Below are 11,971 nucleotides of genomic sequence, written 5' to 3' on the forward strand. Positions count from 1 at the left end.
CAGATTCTCATTCGCAAATTCTGCTAACTGTAATGAAGCAACTTGTAATTACCAGAAATAGCCGAAATGTGGCCTCATCGCTAGTTTGGTCTGTGCAGACTTACGAGAAAACTTTCGCTAACGTGAGTAGTTCGACACAGTGACTAATTTGGTCTATAAACTAATAAGGTAGGGTTAAAGGTGCCAGTACAAAGGAACGTGAACTTACGCTCATCAGTTTTTTCATCATGGTCAGTTTGAATAGATCCTCCTTCCCTCACAAAGTATCAATCTCCTCAAACGCGACGAGTAAATACTGTCTGTGGTTTTAAAAAGCAACTGCCGCGGCTTTATATTATATAGGCTGCACTGTGATGTCACAAAGACATCGCGAAATAAAGACCCAAGCATATATCACCAAGTAAAATACTCGTCATTGTCACTCCTAAAACTATAATTGACTGAGGAAAAAAAAACACTAAACCGACATAAACTTATAATACATATGTTTAGTTTTGATTTATTATAGATCAACTCTATTTCTTAGAAAATGTATAGAGATAGAAAACGATGGGATCATAAGAAAGTAACCTGTTATGATAAAGCTTTTTGGACAGCAGCTTGAGGCAACGGGAACAGGGAAGCCTCCGGAGTAGACATGGCTAGGGGAACATCCTCTAACACCAGAGTAGTGTGCTTCCAATTGGCGCACAATTGCCCGGTGCTGTCCTTTAGGCTCAGCCACAAACACACCCCCATGAGCAGTTGTCGCTCAGGGAACTTCGGCATCCTGTGGTGGTCCGTCATTCATTGACGGCCCGAGTGCCGCCGGGCAAGGAGTAGTATGCACAAACTTCTCCCCACACAGACAGACATTTATTTACACAAAACATGAATGATAATTGATATGGCACTCCCACATTATCAATGCAGCATGATATGAAAATATGAAATATAACGGGTACAAAAGACAGAACGGGCACAGGAAGCGTCAACTGTGGTACCAATACCAGCACTAACACCTACAATGACCGACAACATGCTACACAACAAAGGGGTTTAATTACGGACATAAATGATATGAACAAAAAGGTACAGGTGTGTGACATAAAGGGGGAGTGGTTACAAACTAGGGGGCAGTCAGCAAGAGAACACAACAGTAAAGTCCCACTGCACCTGGTCGGCCGCGTCACGTGATAAGTGGGAAGGGGAACGTACCGTTACAATTTTAAAAATTAGACCTTCCTTGTTGATAACATTTCTTAATAAAACATGTGTAAGCATATATAGCTTGCAACTCGCTACTTGCTGGTCTTCCTCTAAGAGCCATCAAACCTCTACTTGTCCAGAATGCAGCAACACAACTGGTCTTCAATCTTCCGAAGTTCACACGTTACTCCACTGCTGCGCTTCCTTTATTGGCTCCCAGTAGCTGCACGCATCAGATTTAAAACCTTGATGCTTGCCTACAAAGCCAAAAATGGACCAGCCTCTTCATACATGAGGTCAATGCTAAAGCCCGATCCGTACCTTGAGTACTTCGAACCTCAAATACGGCTCGGCTTGAAATACCTTGCTTCAGGTCTCATGGACGACAAGCATTGAGACTATTTTCTGTCCTGGCTCCAAGATGGTGAAATGAACTACCATTTGCTGTCTGGACAGCAGAATCCATTGCAGTCTTCCAATGCAGACTGAAGACCCATCTATTTGCAGACTATTTAAAGGACAACTGACATTGCTCCCATATTGACTAACTAAATTAGTACTTATTGTAGGGTATTGTTTCTGTTGTTTAACAAACTCTAGTACTTATTGTTTATTGCACTTATCATTGTTTAAGACAGACCTTATGTATTTTGTACTGCTAGGTATCAGCATTGATCCCTGTATTCTACAGTATTCTAGTTCACTGGTATGTGGCACTCTAACCTACTGTATTGTACTAGGCTATTCTATGAGTAAATGACAAAGCACTGTCACGCTCGCCTCCCGCGAGTCACGTGTTTGGGCCAGCCACGTGTAGTGGGAGGATCTGTTTGTGGCCACACCTGCACCTTGTTTGTTTGTATGTACTTAAACCGGTGTCGAAGTGTGCAGAGCGTTGGTCATTGTGGATGTAACGTGTTGATGGGACGTGTTAATGTTTCCTGGTAATGTTACATGTTTTTGTTCTTGTTAACTGTGATCATGTTTATTTAATGTCAACCGTTTCATGTTCGTAATAACATTTGTAATGCTTGTGAGTGCCGTTATCGTTCCTTGCTTATATGTCAATAAATGTACGTCCCAGTCGCCGGAGTCTGTGCGTCCTGCCCCTCGCCCTGTGGCACTCGGGCCTCATCGCGTTACAAGCATCTTTTTGTTAAGCTTTAAATTGTAACCAGTGCCTGTAATACACCTGTTTTTTTATGTAGCCAAGATGTCTTATTTCATTTAGGGTTAAAACACTACACGGTGATAGTACTGAATATTTGGTGAAATTTTGAAAATAATTTTTTTTTATTTGACAATTTATCATTTATCCCCATTATGAAAACAGATTCAGTCCTGAGGCTGGACTCAGGTATTGGGGACAAGGGTGAAAATGCCCAAAGATTCCACAACTTGGTGCATTGTTAGCACATGCTGGATGTTTCGTGTTATGTGGAGGTTCGCTGATACTAGGGCAATAAAACCAATTTTTCCAGAACTTCCCAACCATGACTCAAAAAATATAAAGCAGCATTGATGAGGTGAGGAGGATATTTCAACAGATAGATTTGTGCTACTCTATGCGTTAACCTGCTATTCTTTGTATGACTTGCCAAAGCTAAGCAACGAACAGAAAGAAGTGCTAAATAAAGAAATTATAATGAACGATTGGTGTAGCTTACAATCAGGGAAACACCAAGTCCGGATTTTTTGAAGCCTACTTTTATAAGGGGTTTAAGTCACTACTATTGAAACTAAAGCTTTAGCAGTTTTAACAGTCAGACCTGGGAAAGTCCTTTCAAATATGATAAAGGCAGACATACTGAGGATATTACTGTATCCTCTGTAACGCATGTAATGAAGACTGCTTAATAATAATCAGCAGAAGAACCTGGATTGTATGGTGGTCTCACTTCTATTCCATGCATAGTTTTGACCTGGGTGGAAGTTTGATGGACTGGTTTACAGTGCTATATGAAAAGCTAGGGGCACCTTTTGTAAAAAAAAAAAAAACTGCAGATGTTGAACTTCTCATTGAGGAGAGGGTGAGAAAGGGATGCTTGCTGTCTGGAATTCTCTTTCAGGTCATTGACAATTGAAATACTTTATTACTTTAATAGAACTATGTTATGACCTTGTCATTTTGTAAGATACTTAATTAAGCTGCTCTGCCTCGACTGTACTTATACCATGTGTATTTTTTTTTAAGTATTGTTTTTCCTTAACAACTATGCACTTTAGTTTTACATGATGCAGTTGAACTCTGAAGGAATGTTTTTAAATTGTTTGTAAATTGCATTAAAATAAAAAATAATTTCAATCATAATTAAATTTATTTTAACAAATTGTTTGTACCAATACCTTCCAGAGGATACTCTAAGCTCTATTATCCCTCTAATCATTCTCCATTTTCTGTAAAGAACTTTGTAAACCATGTTTATGAAAGTGTTAGTTGTTGCTATTTTTGTTTAAGGAAGCCAATGTACATTACTGTTATTGCGGAATTTAGATTTTGGTAAAAATGTTTTTACACATTTGGTAAAATTGTGCACAATAGTTGGACCAGAAATTACCATTCCAATCTGGCAACAGTAGTTGCCATGTACTAAAAAGCTTCCATGTACCAAAAGCAGCTGAGACCAGCAGGTCTGTGTTTGGTATGAGCTTGTCAAAGGATACCATTTCTGTGCAAGGAAAATATGAACTGTAGCTCAGTGAACAAGGGACATGGTTTATTTTTCAGTTTTTATTTTAATTGTAAAACAAATGTTCAACTTCAAGAAACATCGGCTAAGTAAGCCTTTTCCTTATTTTTCACCGAGCTTGGAGAAAGCCACTGCAAGTCTGGTAAACAAAGACTTTCTGTTCGGATTAGGGATAGCCCTGGAAGATGTGGATGGCTCATAAACAGGAGTAGCAGACAAACATTGTAAACCTGTAAAAGAGAGGAAAAAAGCAGACAAAATTACATTCAAAGTCCAAAGATGATGGAAGAGGGATGTTGTGTGCAGTACAACAAAGCTTTTGTCTTTCATGCTGTACAACTAAAATGGCATGAAAACCAATGATGACAAAAATATCTTAGGTTAATTTAGTGGTGCAGAATCCATTTCAGCTTCTTTTTTTAGCGGGTGGGAGAGAACACTGCTCACACCTCCCAACCTAACACATCATCTGAGTAGTGTGCATAACTGTAAATTGCTTTGTATGAAAACATCAGCTGAATGCCATAAAAAATAAATGGTGTGCCACCAGGAAGGTTGGAAGGTTATTTTTGTTCATACAACCACTTTATTTTTTTTCATATCAAAGGCTTTGGAAAAAACTTAAAATACACAATACTGTAATGAATTAAAGAAATACCAAAACAAGTACCATTTGGAATATGTTTATCCAGCGTCCGGTCCTCTGCGGAAAACACCCACTTTGTTTTTCAGTTTCTTTACAAAGAGGAGACAATTTGATTAAAATCATTCAAAATATGATGCTGACCGTAATATATAAATGTACAATTGAAAATGTTTTCAAAGAATGGAATCTAAAGCTACTAATGTCACTGGGAAAAAAATAGAAGACTTTTTAAAGAATAAAACAGATACCTTGAATCTAAGCTTCAGAAACTTGGGCAACCTGAACCGCCACCTAGAGGTTCTCTCATCAATCTCTTCAGAACTATTCAGAGCAGAGCTTGCATATTTCTGTGTGGACTGATAACAGGAGATGTCAGCGATGTCAGCTGAGATCACTGGCTGAGCCACTCTACAGCTTGTTTGTGCCTTCACACTATCCAGAGCAGCAATCCGTTCCAGCATTAGGTTCCCCATCATGGGGATCAGCTCCTGGGAGGACTGCTTGACAGAGTCTTTGGACAGTATCCTATCCATTGCTTTCAAGAAAGACTCAGACTCCTTAAGGGCCGCACTGTTTTCCACTTTTTCAGCAATCCTTTCAAAAACATCTACAATAATAAGGTCACTGAGGGCTTCTAAATGTGTTGCAGATGGTGTCAAAAGCTGTCCTAGATAGAGAATGTCCAGATTTTCATTCAAAGATTGCAGGATTTCTTTGGTTATTATCCCTCTAGAACTGTGCACTTCAGAGCATGGTAGTACTGACACAAGGCATTCAATAATGTTCTTTGTTATGTTTTTTGCACTTGCTAGGAGTTTGTACCTCAAGCTGGCACCATATTGGGCTGACATGTTTGCTTCAGCTCTCATGAGGAGGTTTGTCAAAAAACCTTCTCTGAGTTTATCCTGGGTGGACCTCAGGATCTTTTCTGACACCAGTTGAACTTGGGATCTGTACAGTTCTGGGTCAGTGAAAGGATGAGCCAACTTCATGTCTAAATCCTCCTCAAAAGTGCGCCTGAGTACGTAAGTAAGTTCACTTACAACTGATGCAGCTGAAGCAAATGCACTGCTTTTCAGCTTAGCTTCAGACACTTGAGATGTGCTCATATATGAATTTTTAAAGTTTGAGTCTTGGGCTTTGATGGTGTCTGATACTTTGGTGATCTCTGAGGTCTCACTCATAATGATATCACTAATCCTCTTAGAAGCCTCAAGCTGGAAAGCCTCACAGGACATGCTGAAGAGAGCCTGTGTATTTATCTCATTAGTGTCTGGGCCCTGGATGTGATCCTCATTTGTACAATCAAAAATGATTGCCTCCAAGACCCTTTCACAACGAGGCCTTGGCTTCACATACTCCTGCACTGCAACACCTGATTTTGCAGACCACCTGCTCTGGGAGAATTGGAGAGATACTTGACTTGGTGTCTCCACAGCATCAATCTCTTCATATTCGGAGCACAGTTGGGTCAAACGTTCATCAGATGAGCCCTCATATGACAAATAAGTTGGCACAATCCTAAGCAGTTTCGTTGGGTCATACGGGGCGACACCCACGGTATGACACTGTTTTGTGCTAGAATTAGCTTGCTGTACAATGGAAAGTTGTTCGTTTGCCATACTGCAATAAGCACCATGAGTGGGCTGCCTTGGTGTGGCAGAGTTGATGTTATCACACACAGTCTGTAGGAAGTACCACAGGGGCCTGTCTGAGCCATATTCATTAAAATCACACGATGTTCCCTCACTGCAGACACTCAGCATATTTTCAACAATAACTCCCACTGCTGCAGTTGTGACAGAGGGCAGCATCTCTTCCAGCTCTTCGTGATTGTTGATGGGAGAACCTCGAGTGCCACTTAACCAGTCAGACAATGTGCAGAGCTGCACAAAATCCTGCATCTTGGTCAAAGCTGCAAGCAGCAGGTTTTGGGCAACATCCTCAGTAGAACTTCCAGTCAAAAAAAGACCCTCAGCATGGGAATAGAGCTCCACAAGAGACAGGTTCATCTAGAGTAACAAAAACACATACAAGAGCAGTAAGCAAGATTATAGTCATTGATCACTGATCTTGGTCTTCACATTTATAATCTTCTTTCCGATTGTATATACTGCTAATGGATTTATAAACTCATCAACTATGGAGGAAAACATTGTTTTGAATAATGGAATAAATTAGATCAAAAAGACCCTTCACCTGCTTTAGGGAGTCATTCAAAATAGCAGACATGAGGCTGAAAGTTGCTTTCCTGCTCAGATAATATATTATCTTAGGTGGTAACATTTTCCTTATGGACCAGGTGACCTCTCTATGGATTCTGTTGAAAATCCTGTCCTTTCTGAAGCCAAAGAAGGTGCTGAGAGGCTCTTGTTGAGATGTTCTGCTGTTTCATGTGGACACATATCAAAAGTGGTTCTGACATTAATGTTTCCCTATAAACTACAAAGTGTATAAGGCAATCATGAGCTTGATTATATTAGAAATCCAACAAATACTATTATATCAGGTTTTAATTCCAGTGCCTCTTGCTTTTAACTGAGCTAATTTTTCAGTGTCCCATTACTACATCAATAAATTCAGACTTAGTACAGACATACCTGCATGATACCTGCATGGAGAAACTGACATTAAAAGAAGAGAGGCGCTACAACTGCTGCTCTTCTTTGTGTATCACCAATTTTAAAATCCAAAATACAGATGTGAAAACTCAATAGGTAATGTGTGAAGAGTGAGTACTTACTCTACAGTTAGAACTGCAGAATCAGTTCCAGAGGTTGAAGTTACTCCACTTCCTCTGCCACAGGGAGGCATGTTGAGATCCTGTCTCACTGCCTCCTCCACTCCAGCACAGCAAAGAGCTGTAGTGCAAGACAGAGACAAAAATTCCCTTTACGCGTCTGTGAGGCAGACACTAACGATTGCACATAAACAAATGTCACTATAATAAACTCATTTATATAAAATTATACTGTCATCAGTAAAGAACTGTGTCACACATCACATATTTGTTAATATATTATTACCACACAAAAACACCTGAAAACCATTTGCTTTTTGCTTTTCTTGTCTGCTTGCTTTTCGTGCTGGGGGCAGACACATCAGGGATCTCAGTAGGAAGCTGATCTCCTGGCCGAACTGTGTTAATCTGTAGTAGAGAACGTGAAGAATACAGCAGGCAACTGATTAATCAATTAGTTGTAAACTATGTTATGCCAAGAGGCTTTACATTTGAAGCGCCCCATGGACCTGACTTGTATATCGGTCATTTGTGTTTATAGTGGCATCAGTTTCTCAGAATTCTCCATAAGGGGAACTATTAGTATTTTTGTATACATACGAAAAAGGTAGGAAAATTGTGAAGCTTCACATCAGTGACTGTGTGTCCTTGACAGTAAATGCCTGATTTTCGCATATAGGTTTTTATACTGTTTGAACTAGTCTGTCTTACTCTGATGTTTTAATAGTTCTGTAAACAAGACACAAACCTGAAATATAATCTAATTTGAGGAAATCATTAACCACATTGTTTCCTTTTATGATACAGCATTGCATTAATTAACTGCAGTTATTTAATACATTATGTAGTCCTTGGATCAAATATACTCACTTGTAGGCTGCAACTTGTTCTGTTTACAGTTAAGCTAATCTGCCTGCTTCCCAGGATCGGAAATTCCATTTGTCGAATTTCATTTTGATTTATCATTGAATTTGCTAAAAAACTAATCATCACTGAACAAAGAAAAACGTTGTTCTTACATTTTCTTTCCCCATTTTGACCTGGAACAGCCATCTTAATTTACACAGCAGCCTTCTCTTAAAATGTATAATATCCTAATAACCAAACATCAAATATTAGTTGGTTTTAAAACCAGTCAATCGGACGTCACAACCTTGGAAACTGGCTTGAACAATTGACAGTGAGATAATTAGCAATGTGTATCAATTAGACATGTAAGAATTTTTTTAAATATTGATTTCTAAGTAAAACCATGTATATTATCAAGTCCTTTCAACTATGTTAAGAAATGGAGAAGTTAGCTAAATTATGCGCAAAACACGTAATTGGCTAATCTTTTCTGTGATGAAAATACAGATGTGCAGAAAATGGACATCTGCACCATTTGAGCAAGTATATATTGGATCTCCTAACGGTATCAGTGGCACGCCTGCTTAGGTTTGCTTTCTGTTAACAAATATCCCTAACGCTAAAAACCTTGAATCAATATTGTTGTGCTATTCAATATTAGCCCCATATTTTGTCAACATTTGTTATTTAGGCTTATTGTTCGCTTTGTAGCGTTGCCCCTATTTTTAAAGGCGGATAGTTCGCATACGGAGATAGTTCGCTGATAGTTCGCATACGGAGACGATTCCCAGCACATTTCTATATATTTTGATCCTATTTAAAGAGCTCAGATTTTTTAAAATCCTTATAGTCCTGACCTGTGTGTTATTGGTTTTGCATCTAAAAACGATAAGTGTCCGTAAAATAAAGTAACTGGATAATGTTAGTAGTAAATTAACCTGTTCCTCCAGTTACGACCCACATGACCCCTCCAATTACATTTTTGTGTCTCGGTTTATAAAACAGATGTTGCTACAAAGCAACTTTAGAGAACTGTCCCACCATGACCAAAATAGGGTTAGGATGCTAACCTACTGCTATCACACGATGGTACTTATCATGCAGGACATATTCCTCATAAAAACACCGGACTCCGCCCTCAAGACAGAATTACGGCATTACAGACACTACCAAGTTTCTTATGTGAAGGCCAGTGTAGCTTACCACATAATGATAATTTTGGATAAATAATTTACAGATTCTCATTCGCAAATTCTGCTAACTGTAATGAAGCAACTTGTAATTACCAGAAATAGCCGAAATGTGGCCTCATCGCTAGTTTGGTCTGTGCAGACTTACGAGAAAACTTTCGCTAACGTGAGTAGTTCGACACAGTGACTAATTTGGTCTATAAACTAATAAGGTAGGGTTAAAGGTGCCAGTACAAAGGAACGTGAACTTACGCTCATCAGTTTTTTCATCATGGTCAGTTTGAATAGATCCTCCTTCCCTCACAAAGTATCAATCTCCTCAAACGCGACGAGTAAATACTGTCTGTGGTTTTAAAAAGCAACTGCCGCGGCTTTATATAATATGGGCTGCACTGTGATGTCACAAAGACATCGCGAAATAAAGACCCAAGCATATATCACCAAGTAAAATACTCGTCATTGTCACTCCTAAAACTATAATTGACTGAGGAAAAAAAAACACTAAACCGACATAAACTTATAATACATATGTTTAGTTTTGATTTATTATAGATCAACTCTATTTCTTAGAAAATGTATAGAGATAGAAAACGATGGGATCATAAGAAAGTAACCTGTTATGATAAAGCTTTTTGGACAGCAGCTTGAGGCAACGGGAACAGGGAAGCCTCCGGAGTAGACATGGCTAGGGGAACATCCTCCAACACCAGAGTAGTGTGCTTCCAATTGGCGCACAATTGCCCGGTGCTGTCCTTTAGGCTCAGCCACAAACACACCCCCATGAGCAGTTGTCGCTCAGGGAACTTCGGCATCCTCTGGTGGTCCGTCATTCATTGACGGCCCGAGTGCTGCCGGGCAAGGAGTAGTATGCACAAACTTCTCCCCACACAGACAGACATTTATTTACACAAAACATGAATGATAATTGATATGGCACTCCCACATTATCAATGCAGCATGATATGAAAATACGAAATATAACAGGTACAAAAGACAGAACGGGCACAGGAAGCATCAACTGTGGTACCAATACCAGCACTAACACCTACAATGACCGACAACATGCTACACAACAAAGGGGTTTAAATACGGACATAAATGATATGAACAAAAAGGTACAGGTGTGTGACATAAAGGGGGAGTGGTTACAAACTAGGGGACAGTCAGCAAGAGAACACAACAGTAAAGTCCCACTGCACCTGGTCGGCCGCGTCACGTGATAAGTGGGAAGGGGAACGTACCGTTACAATTTTAAAAATGATACCTTCCTTGTTGATAAGATTTCTTAATAAAACATGTGTAAGCATATATAGCTTGCAACTCGCTACTTGCTGGTCTTCCTCTAAGAGCCATCAAACCTCTACTTGTCCAGAATGCAGCAACACAACTGGTCTTCAATCTTCCGAAGTTCACACGTCACTCCACTGCTGCGCTTCCTTTATTGGCTCCCAGTAGCTGCACGCATCAGATTTAAAACCTTGATGCTTGCCTACAAAGCCAAAAATGGACCAGCCCCTTCATACATGAGGTCAATGCTCAAAGCCCGATCCGTACCTAGAGCACGTCGAACCTCAAGTATGACTCGGCTCAAAATACCTTGCTTCAGGTCTCATGGACGACAAGCAATGAGACTATTTTCTGTCCTGTCTCCAAGATGGTGGAATGAACTCCCACTTGCTGTCCAGACAGCAGAGTCCCTTGCAGTCTTCAAACGCAGACTGAAGACCCATCTATTTCCAGAATATTTAAAGGACAACTGACACTGCTGGCATATTGACTGACTAATTTAGTACTTATTGTAGGGTATTGTTTATGTTGTTTAACAAACTCTAGTACTTATTGTTTATTGCACTTATCATTGTTTAAGACAGATCTTATGTATTTTGTACTGCTAGGTATCAGCATTGATCCCTGTATTCTACAGTATTCTAGTTCACTGGTATGTGGCACTCTAACCTACTGTATTGTACTAGGCTATTCTATGAGTAAATGACAAAGCACTGTCACGCTCGCCTCCCGCGAGTCACGTGTTTGGGCCAGCCACATGTAGTGGGAGGATCTGTTTGTGGCCACACCTGCACCTTGTTTGTTTGTATGTACTTAAACCGGTGTCGAAGTGTGCAGAGCGTTGGTCATTGTGGATGTAACGTGTTGATGGGACTTGTTAATGTTTCCTGGTAATGTTACATGTTTTTGTTCTTGTTAACTGTGTTCATGTTTATTTAATGTCAACCGTTTCATGTTCGTAATAACATTTGTAATGCTTGTGAGTGCCGTTATCGTTCCTTGCTTATATGTCAATAAATGTACGTCCCAGTCGCCGGATTCTGTGCGTCCTGCCCCTCGCCCTGTGGCACTCGGGCCACATCGCGTTACAAGCATCTTTTTGTTAAGCTTTAAATTGTAACCAGTGCCTGTAATACACCTGTTTTTTTATGTAGCCAAGATGTCTTATTTCATTTAGGGTTAAAACACTACACGGTGATAGTACTGAATATTTGGTGAAATTTTGAAAATAATTTTTTTTTATTTGACAATTTATCATTTATCCCCATTATGAAAACAGATTCAGTCCTGAGGCTGGACTCAGGTATTGGGGACAAGGGTGAAAATGCCCAAAGATTCCACAACTTTGTGCATTGTTAGCACATGCTGGATGTTTCGTGTT

Source organism: Electrophorus electricus, chromosome 2 (assembly GCF_041902795.1).
Source record: "Electrophorus electricus isolate QZ-2024a chromosome 2, ASM4190279v1, whole genome shotgun sequence".
Lineage (NCBI taxonomy): Eukaryota > Metazoa > Chordata > Actinopteri > Gymnotiformes > Gymnotidae > Electrophorus > Electrophorus electricus.